Source organism: Tachyglossus aculeatus, chromosome 12, assembly GCF_015852505.1.
Source record: "Tachyglossus aculeatus isolate mTacAcu1 chromosome 12, mTacAcu1.pri, whole genome shotgun sequence".
Classification (NCBI taxonomy): Eukaryota; Metazoa; Chordata; class Mammalia; order Monotremata; family Tachyglossidae; genus Tachyglossus; species Tachyglossus aculeatus.
The window spans coordinates 36,221,940-36,240,816 of NC_052077.1; positions in this window are offsets into that span (position 1 = coordinate 36,221,940).

Consider the following 18,877-nt stretch of genomic DNA (forward strand, 5'->3'; position numbering starts at 1 on the left):
GCATTTATTCATTCATTCAATCATATTTATTGAGCGCTTACTGTGTGCAGAGCACTGTACTAAGCACTTGGGAAGTACAAGTTGGCAACATATAGAACGGTCCCTACCCAACAGTGGGCTCACAGTCTAGAAGGGGGCAGTGTGTATCAATATTTGTACTCTGGAAACAAAACAATAATAATAATATTAATGATGGTTTTTGTTAAGCACGGACTGTGTGCCAAACTCTGTATAAGTGCTGGGGTAGATGCAAGAAAATCAGGTTGGGCACAGTCCCTTTCCCTCATGGGGCGCAAAGAACAGCAATTTACAGCCCTTCTTTACAGTGGCAAGGTGGAGAAAGAAAAAGAAATGTTGCTAGCTAGGTTTCCTGCCATTTATTTATTTATGTTTATTTTAAAGTATTTGTTAAGCACTCACTATGTGCAAGGCACTGTTCTAAACACTGGGGTAGATGCAAGGTAATCAGATTGGACACAATCCATGTCCCACATGGGGCTGACAGTCTTAATCCCCATTTTACAGATGAGAGAACTGAAGCACAGAGAAGTTAAGTGACTTGTCCAAGGTCACACAACAGGCAAGTGGAAGAGCTGGAATTAGAACCCAGGTCCTTTTGACTCCCAAGCTTGTGCTCTATCCACTAGACCATGCTGCCTTCAAGTGATGCCTTTTTTTGGTTCAGATTTTCCGATGGGCCCGGCGACTGAGTCACGGGCTTGCAGAAAAAGACAATCAGTCAATCAGTCAATGGTATTGATTCATCACTTACCGTATGCTCAGTACAATAGGAAAGTACAATACAGCAGAGTTGGCAGATGCATTCCTGCCCATAAAAAGCTTACAGTCCAAACAATTTACACAGAGCAACATATGTAGAGTGGCTAACAGCTGCTAAAATAATTACCCCTTAGCAGTCATACAGTGATCAGTACTGTCAACTTGTACTTTCCAAGCGCTTAGTACAGTGCTCTGCACACACTAAGCGCTCAATAAATTGACTGATTGATTGATTAAATTCAAACTGTATGCCCTATTGAATGCTGGAGGCAGTCAGAGTTAGGGTCAAAGGCCCGCTTGCCACACACTTATGGAATATTGATGATAATAATAATAATAATGGCATTTATTAAGCATTTACTATGTGCAAAGTACTGTTCTAAGTGCTGGATGATGATATTTATCATTGATTCATTCAGTAGTATTTATTGAGCACTTACTGTGTGCAGAGCACTGTACTAAGCACTTGTCTACTAGACAGCACCACCTGTCTTACTTGTTTTGTTGTCTGTCTCCCCCTTCTAGATGTGAGCCCGTTGTTGGGCAGGGACCGTCTCTATATGTTGCCGATTTGTATTTCCCAAGCACTTAGTACAGCGCTCTGCACACAGTAGGTGCTCAATAAATACGATTGAATGCATGAATGAATGAAGCACTTGGGAGAGTACAATACAACAATAAGCAGACACATTCCCTGCCCACAATGAGTTTACAGTCTAGAGGACTGGAAACATTTATTATGCACTTACTTAACACCGATATACTCACAACCATCAGTAGCACCTTTGAACATACCTCATTCCTTAAGTACTCCTTCACCTAATATCTATTTTCCTTCATTCTCCTTTCTGTAGATGGTTTTAAAGTCTGTCTCTTCCTCTGGACTGTAAGCTCCGTGAGGGCAGGGATCTTGCCTACTGACTCTATTGTACCCTCCCCAGGGCTTAATCCAGTGCTCTGCATCCAGTAGCCCCTCAATCAAGACTATCGATTAGAGAAGCAGTGTGGCTCAGTGGAAACAGCATCGGCTTTGGAGTCAGAGGTCATGGGTTCAAATCCCGGCTCTGCCAATTACCAGCTGTGTGACTTTGGGCAAGTCACTTCACTTCTCTGGGCCTCAGTTACCTAATCTGTAAAATGGGGATGAAGACTGGGAGCCCCCCGTGGGACAACCTGATCACCTTGTAACCTCCCCAGTGCTTAGAACAGTGCTTTGCACATAGTGAGTGCTTAATAAATGCCATTATTATTATTATTATTATTATTATTATTATTATTATTATCTTACAGGCCTTCTGTAGCTGTCCCTGAGGGCTGCCCATTCTCTCCAGCTACTGCTGGGAGAAGCACTTGAACAGATCTTAACATTTGTGAAAATATGAAAGGTGCAAGGAAAGGTAAATGCTTGAAAATGAATTCAGACACCAAACCATATCAAACCATGAATTACACATATCTATACTCCATTTCGGGAATTTAATGAACTCCCAACTGTTGTTAGACTAATCTGCTCCTCACGATGTCGTTTGATATACAGTCACGGGGGAGGTGGCTGCCAGCATGTGATTATTTTCAATTACTGTACTTACGTGTCTGCCATTGGAGAGTCCTTGGGTTAAATTTTAGCACACAAAAATAGAATGGGGGCTTTGGAGTGATCTTCTGTATAGTATATAATAAACACACACCTATATACACACAGGTCTTAAAAATTCTGGCAGCTGGTGGCAGAGAATGATTTTATTCTCTTAGGTGTCACAACGTGAATCTCTCCTTTACATCCAGGAGCCTCCATGTCTGCTAGAGAAAAGCAATGTCTCCACAGGAATTTTTTTTAAAATTTGCATTAATTTTCACAATTGTCCAGTTCCGGGGCCAAGCAGAACACACACAATAGGATATTACTGTGAATGCCGGTTCTCTCTGTTGGTAAGGAGCTATTCTGAAGTCACATTCCAACCCATTGTTTGGCTCTTTGGCATTTACCAGCACAATCACTATTGGCAGAGGAAGAAAGATGGGGCCTACGGGAGGTCTGTTCTCATATCCATACATAAAGCTCCCTGTTTCTAGGCAAAACCAGTCCAATGCTATCCAAAGCAGCTGGGGTATCTTTCCTGTTCAATCAACAGCATTTATTGAGCTCCCACTGTGTGTAGGGTGCTGTACTAAGTGTCCGGGAGGGTACAAACAGAGTTATTAGAGACAATCACATACAGAAGCAGCTAACAGTCTAGCAGAAAATCATTTTTTAAAAAAATTGTCTTGACGACAAGAAATCCCATGGCCTCTTGGTTAGCTCATTTCTCTACCATACTATTTAAGGGGAAAAAGGGGACAACTTTCTTAATTGTCTATTTCTGAAATAATCGATGGTATTTGCTGTTTACTATGTGTAGAGCACTGTATGAGCGCATGGGAGAGTACACTATAACAGAGTAGATTCAGACAATCCCTGTCCATGAAGAGTTTACAGACTAGAGGGGGAGACAGACATGAAAATCAGTTTATTATTACTAATTATAATGGTATTCATTAAACACTCACAATATGTCAAGTGCTCTTCTCTCCCCCGCCCCCCTCCCCTCTGTCCCCTCTAGATTGTGAGCTCCTTGTGGACAGGGATTGTCTCCCTTTATTACTGTATTTACTTTCCCAAGCATTTAGTAAAATGCTCTGCACACAGTAAGTGCTCAGTAAATACGATTGAATGAATGAATGAATGAATGTTCCAAGGGCTGGGGTAGATATAAGTTAATCAGGTTGGACACAATCCCTGTCCCACATGGGGCTCACAGTCTAAATAGGAGGGAGAAGGATTTAATCATTCATTCAATCGTATTTATTGAGTGCTTACTGTGTGCAGAGGACTGTACTAAGTGCTTGGGAAGTACAAATCGGCAACATATACAGTCCCTACCCAACAACGGGCTCACAGTCTAGAAGGGGGAGGCAGACCCCATTTTACATTAATTCATTCATTCAATTGTATTTATTGAGCACTTACTGTGTACAGAGCACTGTACTAAGCGCTTGGAAAGTACAAGTTGGCAACATATAGAGATGGTTCCTACCCAACAACAGGCTCACAGTCTAGAAGGGGGAGACGGACCCAGAGAACTGAGACCCAGAGAAGTGACTTGCCCAAGCTCACATGGCAGGTATGTGGTAGAGGCAGGATTAGAACCCAGATCTTCTGACTCGTAGGCCCAGGCTCTTTCCACTAGGCCAGGCTGCTTCATTTATGGAAATGTATTTAAGTGTTGTGGGCCTGGGAGAGGCGTGAATATCAAGGCGCTTAAGGGAAACAGACCTAAGGGTATAGGTGACTTGTTTCCTTGTCTACGGTCTTCCTCCTATGTGGTGTCTTCTTGTCTTTGGAGAGTCCAGTACACTGCAAAGCTGGTTATCCACGTGTCTAATCTCCAAACTGTAATTACTTTGAGACATTTCAAAGAGAGTACCTTGGGAAAAAATTGTCACCCACTTCATTCATCCAAACTGTTGATGATCCAAGTGGGCCTTGTTGCCAATCACTGTGCGGTGATTGTTAAGCTCTTACTATGTGCCAAGCACTGTTCTAAACGCTGGGGTAGATACAAGATAATCAGGTTTGGCTACAGTCCCTGTCCCAAATAGGACTCACAGTCTAAATAGGAGGGAGTAAGATTTAATCCCCATTTTACAAATGAGGTATCTGAGGCAAAGAGAAGTGAAGTGACTTGCTCGACGTCACTTAAAACCCAGGTCCTCCGACTCCCAGATCTGTGGTCTTTCCACTGGGCCACACTGCTTCTTTAGTCTGAATTGACTGTTCTAACTGTGGTGTCCCTGACCAGTTTCTTGGTCACGTGATTCCAAACCAGAATGGGAGGGACTTTAACAGGAAGGTAAGGGCCAAAAATGTGGGAGGGGTAACAAAGATACCAAACAATCTGTGTGACAGGCCGAATATGGAGAAGTAGACTCTGCCGTGGGGAACCTTAGGAGAACTGAAAAGCAGTGTTGCCTAGTGGCTAGAGCTGGACTTGGCAGTCAGAAGGACCTGGGTTCTAATCCTGGCTCTGCCATTTGTCTGTTGTGTGACCTTGGGCCAGTCATTCCCCCTTTTAGACTGTGAGCCCACTGTTGGGTAGGGACTGTCTCTATATGTTGCCAATTTGTACTTCCCAAGCGCTTAGTAGAGTGCTCTGCACACAGTAAGCGCTCAATAAATACGATTGATGATGATTTCTCTGTCCCCCAGTTACCTCAACTGTAAAATGGGAATTAAGAGTGTGAGCCCCATGTGGGACACGGACTGAGTCCACCCTGATTAGCTTGTATCTATCCCAGCACCTAGTACAGTGCCTGTTACATACCAAGCACTTAAATGCCATTAAATAAATAAATAAACTGGAGGAGTGGTGTCCCACCTCTGTTTAGGTGGAGTGGAGTGGGCAGACGAGCAACAAATTGGTGGGACTCATGAAGGGAGGGGTCAGAGGTGTGTCTGGAGGGTGAAGATAACCCTCCTAACGTTCATAATTGTTAAACAGAGGAGGAGAGGATTCCAGCTGGATTGATGCCACTGGAAACAGGGAGGGGGGTGTTTAAATGCCTCTGAGCCCAAAGTGACATTTAGAGTGACACCAGTTTAGAGTTGATCCTCTGGTCCCTCAGGAAGGGCTCATGTAAATTTGCAGGTGACAGGCACGACCCACATATCTTTATTTGGGACGAGGAGGGAAGAATCAATAATCAAATTGTAATCTCAATCAACAGCGGGAGTTTTTAATGGTTTTTTCAAAGTACTTACTACGTGTCAGGCACTGTACTAAGCTCTGGCCTAGATATAAGCTAATCAAGTTGGAAACAGCCCCTGCCCCACATGACGTTCACAGTCTTAATCCCCATTTTACAGATGAGGGAACTGAGGCACGGAGAAGTGAAGTGACTTGCCAAAGGTCACACAGCAGACAAGTGGGGGAGTGGGATTAGAACACAGTTTCTTCTGATTCCTAGGTCTGTGCTCTATCCACTAGGCCACAATTCTTCTCAGTAACAGCATGTGTTAGTACTAATAATAATTATGGCATTTGTTAAGTGCTTACTATGTGCTAGGCACTGTTTTAAACGCTGGGATGGATACAAGCAAATCAGTGTGGATACCATCCCTGTCCCACATGGGATTTACAGCCTCAATCCCCATTTTACAGATGAGGTAACGAGGCACAGAGAAGTGAAGCGACTTGCCCAAGGTCACACAGCAGACTGGTGGCAGAGCCGGGATTAGAACCCTTGACCTTCCAATTCCCAGGCCCGTGCTCCATCCACTACGCCATGCTGATGTGCTCTGTCCATCGGAGCTGGGCCAATTCCGGAAAGAATTATGGCGACTGTTTGGTTATAATGACCCACTTGATGAAAGGTCATGTGACAGAAATATTACTAGTCAATATCAAACAATTTATGAAAGCTTTGATGTGCCAGTTTCCTTAAACTATCTCCTTGAGAAACAGGAACAGACACATCTTTCAAAAACCAAATACTCATTTTTGATGGACCTATAAAATTACAATTATACCAGGAGACAATTTGCTCATGGGAAGAGATTCTATTATATTAAAATAATCAGAACCCTCCACCCAGGGTACACCCACTATGGAGTCTTGGGAGGATCATTTAAGGGTGTTAAACTTGAGTTGATTGGAAGATCTCCTGGGATTAAGGTCAATCCATTACTTGAAGAAGGTATGGTAGTTAGGTTAAGAAAGATTAATATCACTTTGTCTTGGAGAACCTCACTGACAATCTAGTTCTGTAGCTTTTCGGGTTTTTAAAAAAATGGCATTTGTGCCAATCACTGGATACTGGATCACTGGTACAAGTTAAGGTGAGACACAGTCCCTGCCCCACATGGGGCTCACAGTCTAAGTAGGAGGGAGAAGATGACTTTCATTCATTCAGTCATATTTATTGAGCGCTTACTGTGTGCAGAGCACTGTACTAAGTGCTTGGGAAGTACAAGTTGGCAACATATAGAGACGGTCCCTACCCAACAGCGGGCTCACAGTCTAGAAGGGGTAGACAGACAACAAAACAAAACATATTAACAAAATAAAATGAATAGAATAGCAAATATGTACAAGTAAAATAGAGTAATAAATACATACAAACATATATACAGGTGCTGTGGGGAGGGGAAGGAGGTAAGACGGGGGATGGGGAGGGCGAGGAGGGGGAGAGGAAGGAGGGGGCTCAGTCTGGGAAGGCCTCCTGGAGGAGGTGAGCTCTCAGTAGGGTTTTGAAGGCAGGAAGAGAGCTAGCTTGGCAGATGTGCGGAGGGAGGGCATTCCAGGCCAGGGGGAGGAAGTGGGCCAGGGGTCGACAGCGGGACAGGCGAGAACGAGGCCCGGTGAGGAGGTTAGCGCCGCCAGAGGAGCGGAGGGTGCGGGCTGGGCTGGAGAAGAAAAGGGAGGTGAGGTAGGAGGGGGCGAGGTGATGGACAGCCTTGAAGCCAAGAGTGAGGAGTTTTTGCCTGATGCGTAGGTTGACTGGTAGCCACTGGAGATTTTTGAGGAGGGGAGTAACATGCCCAGAGCGTTTCTGCACAAAGATGGTCCAGGCAGCAGTGTGAAGTATAGATTGAAGTGGGGAGAGACAGGAGGATGGGAGATCAGAGAGGAGGCTGACTTGACCCCTGTCCACATGTTTTGTTTTGTTGTCTGTCTCCCCCTTCTAGACTGTGATCCTATTGTTGGGTAGGGACCGTCTCTATATGTTGCCGATTTGTACTTCCCAAGCGCTTAGTACGGTGCTCTGTACACAGCAAGCGCTTAATAAATACAATTGAATGAATGAATGAATCACCATTTTGCAGTTGAGGGAGCTGAGGCACAGAGAAGTTAATTGACTTGCCCAGGAGTCAGACAGAAGATAAATGGTGGAACTGGGATTAGTTCTTAACAAAATTATTAAAATTTAATCCCCAAGTCTTTCATGATTCCTAGACCAATGTTCCTGGAGGTCTAGAACTCTAATACATTTTTTTTTTTTTTTAACCAGGAACTTGAAACACTTCATACCGATTGACTCATGCTCTTACATCCTTCTGGTGACCCAAGAACTAAAGTGTTTGTTCCAGCCTAAAGGTGAGAAAGCAGAGTTACAAGCAGTACCAACACTGTTTGAGTAAAAGCGTGGCTCAGTGGAAAGAGCCAGGGCTTGGGAGCCAGAGGTCATGGGTTCTAATCCCGGCTCTGGGACTTGTCAGCTGTGTGTCTTTGGGCAAGTCACTTCACTTCTCTGTGCCTCAGTTACCTCATCTGTAAAATGGGGATTAAGACTGTGAGCCCCACGTGGGACAACCTGATCATCTTGTATCTCCCCCAGTGCTTAGAACAGTGCTTTGCACATAGTAAGTGCTTAACAAATGCCATAATTTTTATTACTGTTATTATAAATACCCTGTGAACATCAACTGGCACCATCTAATAATCCCGTTAATTTAGGCAAAGGCAGATATCAGAACAAAAGTAGCCTGGGTTGGTGGTTAGAATGATCCCAAATAAGCCCTGATTTCCTCTACTTCCTCTCCCTTCCGCATCACCCTTGCATTTGGATTTGTGCCCTTTATTCATCCCACCCTCAACCCCACAGCACTTTTGTCCATATCTGTAATTTATTTTAATATCTGTCTCCCTCTCCAGACTGTAAGCTCCTTGTGGGCAGGGAATGTGTCTACCAACTCTGTTACAGTGTACTCTCCCAAAAGCTTACTCCAATGCTTACAGTAAGCTCTCATTAAGTACAAATGATTGTCTGATTTTTGCTTCCCTTTAGTGGTCTAAAAACAGAGTGTTCAAAGACTTACTTTAGTCATAAAGTCAGTGGAGCAACAAGGCCCACGACACCAATTCTGAGCTCTCAACACTTAAACACTGCTCTTTCCCTTACATCTCACTTGATCGTAAGTTCCTTGTGGGCAGAGAACATATTTTGTGTCTCTGTTGAACTTATTATAATACATAGCTCAGAAGGCACTCAATAAATATCATTACTGTTAACTATGATCCAAATAGATAAACCAATTGCCCAGTGCCAAACAGAAAACTGTTAGGTAATGTACCTTTTTCTCATCATTCTCTAGACTCATCAACAGTCCTAATTTGTGCTCGGTTGCTAATTTCCCAGGATTTGCCAAATGAAAAGGAAAACCCAGTACAGTGCTCTGCACACAGTAAGCGCTCAATAAATTTGATTGAGTGAATGAATGAATGAAAATGGGCAATTTCTTTACAATTTTCCTTTAATTTCACTGTTCATTTGGTGTTTGGGGAGCTAACAAGTGGGTATTTAATGAATGGTGGATATTCATTTGCTGGGGAAAAGAGAAGACTGGGAGGAAGAAAGGAAGGGGAGAAAAAGAAAAGGTGGGGGAAGAGGGAGAGAGGAGGAGGAATAAGAAGGGAGGAGACAGAGAATAGGAGAAAAGGAAAAGAGAAAGAGGAAGAGGAAAAAGGAAGGGAGGGGAGGGAGAATGAGAGAAAAAGAAAAGGAAAAAGGGGGAAAGGAAGGGAGGGAAAGAAGAATGGGAGAAAAGGAAAAGAGGGAAAAGGAAGGGAGGGGAGGGAGAATGGGAGAAAAGGAAAAGAAGGAATAGGGGAATAAGGAAAGGAGGAGAGGGAGAATGGAAGAAAAAGAAAAGGCGGGCCAGGGAGGAAGGAGAGGGAGAAAAGGAAAAGAGAGGAGAAAAGGGGAAAAAAAGCAAAGGAGGAGTCTATTTCCTAGTGATCTGAATGAAGTGTTTTTCAAAGAGGCCTCACTTCCTCCTGGGGGTACTTGAGTGATGCCTTCCCTCTGGGTTCCAAAATCCGACTAAGACAGGGTCCCCATCCCCTCTGGCTTCCTCCTCTGCTTGAGCATTCAGTGTTACAAAATGTGAGCTTCCATGGAAAGCCAGAGATTGATGGAATTGCATGAATGTCCTGACAACTATTAAAACTGAAAATCATAACAGACACAAGTTCTCCTTAATAATTGAGTATGAAAGGTGGATGCCACTGCTGCATAAATATCTCCCAGCTGAGGAAGGCGGGTGAAAAATAAATAATAATAATAATAATAATAATAATAATAATAATAATAATAGTAATAATGTCATTTAGTAAGTGCTATGTGCAAATCACTGTTCTAAGTGCTGGAGAGGTTACAAGGAGATTGGGTTGTCCCACAGTGGGCTCACAGTCTTAATCCTCATTTTACAGATGAGGAAACTGAGGCACAGAGAAGTTAAGTGACTTGCCCAAAGTCACACAGCTGACAATTGGCAGAGCCGGGATTCGAACCCATGACCCCTGACTCCAAAGCCCCTGCTCTTTCCACTGAGCCATGCTGCTTCTCTGTATGCCATTGGACACCAGCATCTGCTCGCCAACCTGAACTAAACCTACTGAACGGTCCAAGGCAAGCAAAAGGAATGCCCCCCCCCTCTGCACATCCTCCAAGCTAGCTCTCTTCCTCCCTTCAAAGCCCTACTGAGAGCTCACCTCCTCCAGGAGGCCTTCCCAGACTGAGCCCCCTCCTTCCTCTCCCCCTCCTCCCCCTCCCCATCCCCTCCACCTTACCTCCTTCCCCTACCCACAGCATCTGTATATATGTATATATGTTTGTACGTATTTATTACTCTATTTATTTTATTTGTACATATTTATTCTATTTATTTTATTTTGTTAATATGTTCTGTTGTTTGTCTCCCCCTTCTAGACTGCGAGCCCGCTGTTGGGTAGGGACCATCTCTATATGTTGCCAACTTGTACTTCCCAAGCGCTTAGTACAGTGCTCTGCACACAGTAAGCGCTCAATAAATACAATTGAATGAATGAATGAATGAAAAGGGCAAAAATCCGGTTTGGCCATTTTTCTTTTCATTGTCCCGGACCCCTGGAATATGCTACTGAGAGGTCATTTTCCTTTGAGGTGTGCAGGCTTCAGAGGAATGGCAGGCAGTAGGCGAAATACCCCTCGCACACATCCTCCCTCTGGCCCCGAACGTGCTCCCTCCTCAAATCCAACAGACAACAACTCTCTCCCTCTCCAAGGTCTTATTGAAGGCACATCTCCTCCAAGAGGCCTTCCCTGACCAAGCCCCCCTTTCCGCTTCTTCCACTCCCTTCTGCATCGTCCTGACTTTCTCCCTTTATTCATCCCCCACTCCCAGCCCCACAGCACTTCTGTACATTTCTGCAATTCATTTACATTGGTGTCTGTCTCCCCTTCTAGACTGTGAGCTTGTTGTGGGCAGGGAATGTGTCTGTTTATTCTTATACTGGACTCTCCCCAGGACTTAGTACAGTACGCTGCAAACAGTAAGCGCTCAGTAAGTACGATTAAATTGAATGATTGAACGAATGAAATGAATGGATAATTTGGAGGTGATGCAGCAAAAGGTAATTTTTTGACTTTTTAGACAAAGACCGAAAGGCCATCAGATAGCCCACACGACGTGAATACCAACAGCCTGGGAGTCGATCTTTGCAGATGTGATAGGGATGGGGAGGAGAAGGAGGAGGGAGGGATTGCATCGTGTGTCAGGAGCATTCATACAAGCAGTGAAAGCCGGATGGATAATTAAAGTAGTGGTTACAACCTAGATCTGTGGATTAGAAAGAGCCTCAAAGTGAAGGAGAATGAACGGTCAGTGTCCACGGTAAGGCGCCGAATGAAGGAAAAGTCAGAACTGGATCATTTGAAAAAATATCAGAATCTCAAAATGTGAAGTTGGTACAAAACTTGATTTCCAGTACTTGACGGCCCAGTGACCTAAAAACTCCCCTGCAAGTAAACAAAAATATCATTAATCGTGGTACGCTTTACGAGATAAAGCCCTGCAAAATTGCATTTATTTAACCAATTGTATTTTGCGTTACTTGGAGGAGAGGAGCTAATAGGAAATCAAATAAACTGCTTTTCTTTATGGTTCCCGCAGCTTCAGGCTCCCTGCCTTGACTCTCCAATTGGGAAAGGGAGATAAACCCCAACTTTAAATTATTATTATTATTAATCATATTTACTGACCACTGTGTGCAAAGCACTGTACTAAGCGCTCGAGCTGTACTTAAGCGCTTTAAATATCAGAAAAGTCACTGTCACAGGAGTGGAGAATCAGCTGAAGATGAGGCAAATTGCCCTTGGAGTAGAAGGCACGCTCAGTGAGTGTCAAATCCTGCCCAGGTGAGTACTGACCTTATTTATATTGACGTCTGCCTCCCCATCTAAGCTGTAAGCTTGTTGGAAACCGGGAAAGTGACTAGCAGCTCTGTTGTATTTTACTCTCCCAAGAGGTTAGTACAGTGACCCGACTGATTGTTTCCATTGATTGATTGATTGATGGGCCAGTCTCAGGCCACTGCACAACTCTGGAGCTGACCCAGTGAAGCTGACCCAGTGAGCTGACCGAGAAGCAGTGTGGCTCAGCGGAAAGAGCACGGGTTTGAGAGTCAGAGGTCATGGGTTCAAATCCCAGCTCTGCCAATTGTCAGCTGTGTGACCTTGGGCAAGTCACTTAGCTTCTCTGTGCCTCAGTTACCTCATCTGTAAAATGGAGATTGACCTTGAGCCCCACGTGGGACAACCTGATCACCTTCTAGACTGTGAGCCCACTGTTGGGTAGGGACTGTCTCTATATGTTGCCAACTTGTACTTCCCAAGTGCTTAGTCCAGTGCTCTGCACACAGTAAGTGCTCAATAAATATGATTGATTGATTGATTGACCCAAGTTGACACTCTTTCTTCTGATTGGCTGTGGGCTTGGCTTATGCAGTTGGGTAAAAGAAGCTTTCGTGCCCAGTGACCCTGCACACTGTTGTTTTTGTTTTTAGGTTTTTTAAATGGTATTTGTAAAGCGCTTACTATGTGCCAGGCACTGTTCTAAGCGCTGGGGTAGATACAAGGTAATCAGGTTGGACACAGTCCCTGTCCCACATCTTAATTACTGAAACGGCGTCCTTGCTGACCTCCCAGTCTCCTGTCTTTCTCCATTCCAGTCCATACTTTGCTGCCTGGATGATTTTTCTACAAAAAGTCATGTTTCCCTTCTCCTCAAGAACCTCCGGTGGTTGCCCATCCACCTCCACAACAAACAAAAAGTCCTCACCGTTGGCTTTAAAACACTCAACCACCTTGCCACACCTCACTACTTTACTACTCCAACCCAGCCTGCACACTTTGTTCCTCTGGTGTTAACCTTTTCACTGTATCTCAATCCCAACCATCTCGCCGCCAACCTCTCACCCATATCCTACCTCTGGCCTGGACGCCTTCCATCCTCAAATCAGACAGACATCCCCCCATTTCAAAACCTTATTGAAGGCACATCTCCTCCAAGAGGCCTTCCCTGACCAAGCCCTCGTTTCCTCTTCTCCCAGTACTCTCTGCATCACCCTGACTTGCTCCTTTAATTCATCCCTCCTCTTACCCCCTCAGCAACTTTGTACATATCGGTAATTTATTTATTTATATCATCTGTCTCCCCCTCTAGCCTGTATGCTCGTTATGGGCAGGGAATGTGTCTTTATTGTTAGATTGTACTCTCCCAAGCGCTTAGTTCAGTGCTCTGCACACAGTAAGCTCTCAATAAATTTGACTGACTGAATGAATACTGAGCAGTGGGCTCAAAAACATCCCCTCTAGTTTGAAATATTTTGAAAAATATTTTATTGCTGTTGTTTTAGGACAAGTGCTCGCACTTCTTTTTCAAAAACTTTTTTTTAAACTTCTGGAAGTGTAGGAGACTAGGCTGCATTGGAGTGTGCTTTCTTCTGAATACACCCTATCTTCTGGTTGGTTGCGGGCCTGGTTTGTGCAGTTGGATAGAAGTTTTCATGCCCAGTTGTCCCTGCACACTGTTTTTTGTCTTTTTCTTAAATGGTATTTGTTAAGCACCTACTCTATGCTAAGCACTGTTCTAAGCGCTAGGGTAGATACGAGGTAATCAGGTCAGACACAGTCCCTGTCCCCCAAGGGGTTCACAGTCTTAATCGCCATTTTACAGATGAGGCAACGGAAGCCCAGAGAAGTGACTTGTCCAAGGTCACACAGCAGGTAAATGGCAAACTGGGATTAGAACCCTTGTCCTCTGGCTTCCAGGCCCTTGTTCTAGCCTAATCCTAGCTGGCCTTGAGTTCTGCGCAATTATCGGACCCTGGCTAAGTTCATAACTGAGAAACCCCTGTCAGCTATTCTTTTTCAAAGGTTAACTAAACATCGTTCATCACATTCGCAATATAGACTCAAATGTTTCCTGCTGTGTGGCCTTGAAAAAAACAACAGTAAGGTTGATGGAATTTTTTGAGCACTTACTATGTGCCAGAGAGACACTGTGCTAAGTATTAGGATAGGTACAAGATAATCGGATTGGACACAGTCCCTATCCGACATGGGGCTCACAGTTTTAAGAGGCATGGGAGAACAGGTAACAGTGCCCATTTTACAGAAGAGGAAACTGAGCCTCAGAAAAGTCAAATGCTCGCTCTAGGTCAGAACTGAGGCAAGTGGCAGAACCCAGGCCTCCTGACTCCCAGTCCCATGTTCTTTCCACTAGGCCATTCGTACTGCCTCAATAGCTTAACTGCTCTGAGCCTTAGTTTTCATTTCTGTAAATTAGGGACAATGCTACCTGTCTCTCCCTACTTCAGAGAGGAAATGTGAAGGCAGAATGAGATATATTGGGTGGCTTTCCAAGATTAGTTTTTATTATAGAAACAGTGTGGCTCAGTGGAAAGGCCCTGGGCTTGGGAGTCAGAGGTCATGGGTTCTAATCCTGACTCTGCCACTTAGCTGTGTGACTTTGGGCAAGTCACTTAACTTCTCTGTGCCTCAGTTACCTCATCTGGAAAATGGGGATTAAGACTGTGAGCCCCACGTGGGACAACCTGATTACATTCTATTCTGCCCCCTCCCCAGCACTTAGAACAGTGCTTGGCACATAGTAAGCGCTTATTACCATCATTATTATTATTATTATTTTCCCAGGGTCCTATCCTCTGAACCTTTGCCTTTCTGCACGACTACCATCCACGGTATATCTGTACATCTCCATTTCCATTCTCTATTTAATCACATTGTCATCTCCAAAAACATCTCTCCAGTCTGTTCTCCGATCTGTAATTGCTCTTGTGTCTGTCTTCCTTGCTAGATCGCACACTCTTTAAGGGCAAGGTTCATGTCTTCTAACCATTGCAGTAGTAATACTATACCACAATAATATTCTTATGGCATTTTTAGACTGTGAGCCCACTGTTGGGTAGGGACTGTCTCTATATGTTGCCATTTTGTACTTCCAAGTACAGTGCTCTGCACACAGTAAGAGCTCAGTAAATACGATTGATGATTTGTTAAGCACTATGTCCGAGGCACTGTACTTAGCACTAGGGTAGTTACAAGCCAAGTCTGTTTGGACACAGTCCATGTCCCACATGGGGCTCACAGTCTTAAACCCCATTTTACAGATGAGGTAACTGAGGCACAGAGAAGTGAAGTGACTTGTCCGAGGTCACTCTGCAAACAAGTGACAGAGCTGGAACTAGAACCCAGGTCCTTCTGACTCGCAGGGCCATGCTCTATCCACTAGACCATGGTGCTTCCCTAATATTAAGCACTCACTGTGTAAAGAGCACTGTATTAAATTCTGGGAAAGAATACAAAGGTGGGAATTAGACATGTTCCCTCTCCCAAATACTTGGAAGTGTGCTCTGCATACAGTAGGCACTCAATAAATACTACTGAATTATTGGTAATTAATGAAAATGAAAATAGTGGCACCTGTTAAGCACTTGCGTGCTAAGCACTATACTAAGCACTGGAGCAGGAATAAGTGGCTCTGCCACTTATCAGCTGTGTGAGTTTGGGCAAGTCACTTAACTGCTCTGTGCCTCAGTTACCTCATCTGTAAAATGTGAGCCCCATGTGGGACAACCTGATTAGCTTGTATCTACCCCAGCGCTTAGAGCAGTGCTTGGCATATAGTGAGGGCTTAACAAATACCATTATTATTATTATTAATAAGATAATCTGATAAATAATTCATTCATTCAATTGTATTTATTGATTGCTTACTGTGCACAGAGCACGGTACTAAGCACTTGGAAAGTACAATACAGCAATAAAGAGAGACAATCCCTGCCCCCAACAGGCTCACAGTCTGGTGGGGAGACAGATCAATACCAGTAAGCAGGCATCAATATAAATAGAATTGTAGATCTATACATATATTCATTCATTCAATCGTATTTCTTAAGTGCTTACTGTGTGCAGAGCACTGTACTAAGCGCTTGGGAAGTACAAATCAGCAACATATGGGGCAGGGGTGGGGGGGAAGAGCAAAGAGAGTGAGTCGTGGTGACAGGGAAGGGAGGGGGAGCTGAGGAAAAGCAGGGCTTAGTCTAAGACACACAGTCCTTGTCCCTCTTGGGGCTCACAGGCCATGGAAGGGACGTATTTAATCCCCATTTTGCAGACAAGAAAATGGAGGCACAAAGAAGTGACTTCCCCAAGGTCACAGAGCAGGCAAGTGGCAGTGATAGGATTAGATCCCAGGTCTCCTGACTCCCAAGCTCTTCCTCTTCCCACTGGATCATGCTGCTTCTCCAATGTGAAAGTGTTTTGGGAAAAATAAAACCACCATACAAATTCAAAAGATCATTACTAGTATGAAAGTGGTTTTTTGGTTTGGTAGTTTTTGGGAGGTTTTTTTTTTTTTGGTGTTTGTTAAGCGCTATGTGCCAGGCACTGTACTAAGTGCTGGGGTAGATAGAAGGAAATCGGGTTGGACACAGTCCCTGTCCTTCATGGGGCTCACGGTCTTAATCTCCATTTTACAGATGAGGCATCTGAGGCAGAGAAGTGTTTTCCGCTAGATATGTAAAGAACTAAAATTTTCGAAGTGGAGAAACTCCAAGCCTGCTGAGATGATGACAATCAACAGGCAAGTTTAAATTGCTTTCTAGATGCTGTTCTCTCATGAATATTTCTCTTGCTTTTAATAAGGAAATAAATTCATTAAGATCAAAAACGTACATTAAATTCCGTCGACATAAAATGTAAGGGTTCTATTAGGTTGTGGGGCAAACCAATGTCAATGTTGCCATTAAAAAAAACATACAACTCTTGCTACAGACATGCGTCTCCAAATCCTCTCTAAAGGGAGGAGATTAAATGGTTTAGGAGATTGGTAATGGGATACTAAACCTTTCATTTAAAGGGCTCTGGTTCAATTCCACCCACCGAGGAATGACTGAAGGAATGACCCACAGCACCTGTATATATGTATATATGTTTGTACATATTTATTACTCTATTTATTTATTTACCTTGTACCTATCTATTCTATTTATTTTATTTTGTTAGTATGTTTGGTTTTGTTCTCTGTCTCCCCCTTCTAGACTGTGAGCCCACTGTTGGGTAGGGACTGTCTCTACATGTTCCCAGCTTGTACATCCCAAGCGCTTAGTACAGTGCTCTGCACACAGTAAGCGCTCAATAAATACGATTGATTGATTGATTGAAGCCAGTAACACCGTGATTGCTGGTTGGAAGTTCTGGTTCCCTTTGGGAAAAGGCCACCCCAGAGAGCATCTTGGTTGATACCCAATTGAGGTAAAGTGCTGAGACTGGACGGATTCTGAATATAGTAAAATCAGAAGTGAGAAGCAATGTGGTCTACTGGAAAGAGCACAGGTCTGGGAATCAGAGGACCTGGGTTCCTAGTTTCGGCTCCACCAGATGTCTGCTGCGTGACCTTGGGCAAGTCACTTCACTTCTCTGTACCTGACTCAGTTACCTCACCTGTACAATGGGAATTATGACCGTGAGCCCCATGTCGGACAAGGACTGTGTCCAACCTGATTAGCTTGTAACTATCCCAGCGGTTAGTACAGTGCCTGGCACATAGTAAAATCGTCCTCTAGACTGGTAGCTCATTATGGGCAAGAAATTTGTCTGCTATTCTGCTGTAGTCTACTCCCCCAAGCACTTAGTACAGCGCTCTGCACATGGTACTCATCATCAATCGTACTCAATAAGTACCACTGATTGGTAGCAAGTACTTAACAGATACTATTTTAAAAAGTGGTTAGTAAAAAGATGATTCCTTCACTGATTCTGTTCGTTTTAACTGTAACAATTGAAGCCCAGAATAACTGCTTGTATTCAATCGTATTTATTCATTCAATCGTACTTACTGAGCGCTTACTGTTGTTTGTACAACCAGAAATAACTCTCCGCTTTCACAACCCAACCTGGCCATTTATATGCCCGCATATAAAAAACAAATTCTGATCAAATTATATTTTAACCTCACCAGAGCATGGGACTGGGAATCAAAGGATCTGGGTTCTAATCCTGACTCGGCCGCTTGCCTGCTGCGTGGTTTATGGCAAGTCACTTTTCTTCTCTGTGCCTCAGTTTCTTCATCTGTAAAATAGGGATAAAATACCTATTCTCCCTCTTAAAGACTGTAGATCCTGTGTGGACAGAACTGACAGATCTGATTATCTCATATCTACCTCAGCCCTCAGCACAGTGCTTGGCACATACGTGCTCAATAAATATCGATATTATTTTTATTCACTGTCCCTTAAATCTTCACCTCGATGAGAGCTTTAGTCCTGGTACAAATTAAAGTGGCCAAGCAGCCCAGAGAAGGGTCTTAATTTCCAAGATACACCACGAACCCTAGCATTTTCCTGAAAAACTATAGTAATGTAAGCTTGTCACACACAAAAAAAGGGATTGCATATGCAACTCGTTCCCCGATTCACAGATTTTAAGTGTCAGACCCAGCTAGATAATCTTCATCTGCCCCCACCACCATCAGTCTCCTTAAACAACCGAGGCTGACATTGCAAGCTATCTGTTCGGAGTAAAATGAGCAGAACCGAGCATGGAAAGGGAGAAATTAGTCTCTCCAAGTTGTCTGTTTCCCCCATGTTTCTACCCGTGTTTTACAGCCCCGTTCACGAGGAATGCTGCAATTTTCTACATTCTGTTCTATGGGTGACAGAAAGGGTAGAAGAAAAGGAGGCGTGGAATTCTTTAGTGCGGGTGGGGCCCTGATTTA